Raw genomic sequence first — 4,030 nt, forward strand, 5'->3', positions numbered from 1 at the left:
CCTCCCTCTCCCGTTTGGGTTCAGCAAATCGCTGCAACATCTTGGCAGAAATCACAAACTCTACTTACAATTAGGTGGTTTATTAAGGAAGAGGGTGCAACTCAGGGTCAGGCTACAACTCAGGATCTAGATCAGGAAGCATGTAGGCAGTCTTCCTTCTTCAGTACAGAACAGCTCTCTCAGCTTCTCTTGGCCATGCAGGCCTCCTCTTGGCCACCTCAGGACAGGCTCCTCTCAAGCCCCCTCAGGACAGGCTCCTCTTGGCCTTGCCATCTGTCACCACCGACTCTGCCACTGGGCCCCTTCCAAGCTTCTTGCTGTCTTCAGTGTTACAGCCCTTGACCCATGTTACAGCTTATTGAGGTGGTTCCTTGCCTCCTCTCTTTCCCTCTGCTTCTTCTCTCTTCTTTCTTCCTGCTGCTTCTCTTTCTGCTTTCTGTCTGTCCAACCTCTGTGGTGTTGGCTGCATATATGCACAACTGCTTGTCAATTTCAAGGTGTAGCCCCTCCCAGCAGGGGCCACAAACTGACCATTCCCCTCTCTGTAGGCCATAGGTACCTCATTTGCATAGTAGGCTATAGTAACATCATTTGCATAGTCTATAGTCACCTCATTTGCATAGTCTGTTGACCAATCCCTGCAAGCGTATACCAATCACAGGGCAGGTCAAAGCACAGGGCTAGACAAAAAGGCAAGTTGTTTACTTCTTGCCCAGGAAATGTCAATTAACCTGGACGAAAGTAACAATCTCTTTGGGGTAGAAAACTAGGGCAAAGGTAACTTCTCAGGGTTTAGGAGGACGATCTCTCAAGCTGTTTTTCCAAAGAACCAAGGCAAAAGGTTGCATAAAGGAACTCATTTCACCACAGAAGGACAGAGTCCTTCTCATCTGAAATGACCTGTCCCCAGGCAGCCAGGGATGAGGTGACCTGACCCCAGGTGGCTGGGAGTGATAGAGTGTGCCGCTTGGAGCAGTTATTGATGAGGACAGAGATGTAGGAATGTAAAGACTGGATCCACTTCCAGGTGGGAATTGGATTCATGCTAATCATTACCACTCAGCAATAAAGCTGAGATTAGCCCACTTTGCCCCTTCAATGTCACCATTTGGAATTATAGGAAAACTCCATAAAAATGGAACAACATGGAAAATTGTCTGTAATGGATTGAATTGTGTCCCCCCAAAATGTGTGTCAACTGGGCTAGGCCATGATTCTCAGTATTGCGTGATTGTCCACCATTTGTCATCTGATGTGATTTTCCTATGTGTTGTAAATCCTACCTCTATGATGTTAATGAGGCAGAATTAGAGGCAGTTAAGTTAATGTGGCAGGACTCAATCTACAAGATTAGGTTATATCTTGAGTCAATCTCTTCTGAGATATAAAAGACAGCAGTGAGCAGAGAGACAGGGGGACATAATTACCACCAAGCAAGGAGAGCCAGGAGCGCACACGTCCTTTGGACCCGGGGTCCCCTGTGCTGAGAAGCTCCTAGATGAGGGGAAGATTGATGACAAGGACTTTCCTCCAGAGCCGACAGAGAGAGAAAGCCTTCTCTTGGAGCTGGTGCCCTGAATTCCGACTTCTAGCCTGCTAGACTGTGAGAGAATAAATTTACCTTTATTAAAGCCATCCACTTGTGGTATTTCTGTTACAGCAGCACTAGATAACTAAGACACGGTCATTCAAGTAACTGAAGAAAATTACGTTTCTGCAGAATAATAAAGCAGCCTGGGGTCAACCCGGAGGGGAAATTCAGTTTCAGGTAGTAGAGGCACTAAAGGCTTGTTATGAATTTTGTAGATCACATCCTTAGAGTAAGAGTAGTCATTTGAAATATGATTATATGGGAAAAGACTAGCATATTTAAAATGTTTTCAGGTAAAAATAATCAGATTAGACTGCAATCGGATGAAAGAAAGCACAGAAAGATGTGCTAGCTGGTATTTTAAAGACACCAGGTATGTGCTGACAATTTGAAAAGACATGCTGTCTGGGATTATGAGATCTGTTGTTGTTGGGTGCTGTCGACTCATAGCAACCCCATGTGACAGAGTAGAACTGCCCCATCAAGTATTCTAGGCTGTAATCTTTACGGGAGCAGACTGCCAAGTCGTTTTTTCCATGGAGCAGCTGGGTGGGTTCAAACCACCAACCTTTCAGTTAGCAGCTGAGCGCTTAATCGTTGTGCCACCAGGGCTCCTTATGGGATTGGTAGAAGGTAGATTTTTCTCTATTAAAAGATGATAAATGAACATGCTGTCGAAAGAGAAGTTCAGGGTGGACTCTCATGTCTCCAAAAGGGGGAAATAAATTTATGTGGAGATTTTCAACAGATGTAGAGCAGTGGAGGAATAGGCACTTTATTTATGGGGAGTTTGTGGCTTTCCAAGGCAGCAAATTGAATATTTCCTTAACCTTAGGAAGGATTTTACTATAGCTCTCTCTGTAATCACATGATAAAGCTGATTCAAAGTGCTAAGGACTTAAAAAACAAAATAATCAGCTTCACTGACTAGATGAATAGTGAATCCTGTTCCACAAACAGGAGTCCCTGGGTGGCACAAACAGTTAAGCACCTGACTACTAACTGAAGGGTTGGTAGTTTGAACCCACCCAGAGGCACTTCAGAAGACAGGCCTGGCAATCTACTTCCCAAAAATCACAGCCTTGAAAATCCTATGGAGCAGTTCTAGTCTGCACACATGGGGTTGCCGTGAATTGGAGTCGGCTCTACAGCAACTAACAACAACAAATTTGGAGGCTGAATGATATATGTTCGTTTTTAACGTAGAAATTACAGCATGCTGTTGAAAATGAATTAGAGTCTAAAATTATTAATACTCTGCAGTGCAGTGAATTACTTAATATGGCCCTTCTAGCCACAGTCTTTGTGACTCCCATACAATGGTTGGGTGGGACCATGCAAATAAGGTGTATGGGACCCTAACATGGTGTAGCGGTTGGTGTTATGTGTCAGCTTGGCTAGGTCATGATTCCCAATATTGTGCAGCTGTCTTCCACTTTGTGATCTGATACAATTATCCTCCATTTTATGTGTTGTAAACCCTAACCTCTATATGTTAATGAGGCAAGATTAGCGTGGGGTGTATCTTGAGTCACAGCCTTGCAGGAGGGTGTGACTCAAGTCCCACCCTTACTCAAGTCATGCCCTTCCCTGGAGTGTAGCCTGCACCCAGGGTATATATGTGGGTGCTCTGCTGGGACTTTCTCTCTGCATCTGGATCCTGCGAATGGCTCCTCATTGTCTGGCCTCCAGTGCTTGGGACTTGAGCCAGTGGCCTGCCATATGAATCTGAATCTGAGCTTTGCCAGCTTCTGCAGCCCTGTGGGCCAGCAGCCTATTATCTGACCTGATTCACCAGCTTCTACAGCCTTGTGAGCCAGCCTGTCATCTGGCCTGCCGATTTGGGTTCGCCAGCCCCAAGGCCATGTGAGTTAGGAGAAGCCTACACCTGACCCATGGATTTGGGACTTGCCACCCTCCAAAATCACATGAGCCATTTCCTTGGTATGGTTTGTGAATTCTGTGAGATGTTGTAGTGAATTATGGAACCCAAAGACAGGAGGGAGAATACTGAGGGGAGGAGTAGTTGATGTTAGAGATGATGGAGTGGTACAGCAATGTGAAAAAGCTGGACATAGAAACCAGCTTTGTGCTAACCCTTATAAAAGAAATTACTCATTTATACTTTTAACCTCCACCTTGACCATATAAGGACACTATGACACTGATCTATTTAAACCCATTGCTGTGGAATCAATTCTGACTCACAGCAACTCTAAAAGACAAAGTAGAACTGCCCCATAGGGTTTCCAAGGCTGTAATCTTCTCCTGTGCAGCAGTTGGGTTCAAACAGCTGACCTATTGGTTAGCAGCCAAGAGCTTAACATTGCGCCACCAGAGTTCCTTTTCTTTGTTTTTCCTTCTTTTTTTCCCCCATACAAAAATTTATACATACATAGTTATGTGACTCTAATTGCTCTCCCCATACTGTGACAGCAC

This window comes from Trichechus manatus, unplaced genomic scaffold, assembly GCF_000243295.1.
Source record: "Trichechus manatus latirostris isolate Lorelei unplaced genomic scaffold, TriManLat1.0 scaffold00087, whole genome shotgun sequence".
NCBI classification, from domain to species: domain Eukaryota; kingdom Metazoa; phylum Chordata; class Mammalia; order Sirenia; family Trichechidae; genus Trichechus; species Trichechus manatus.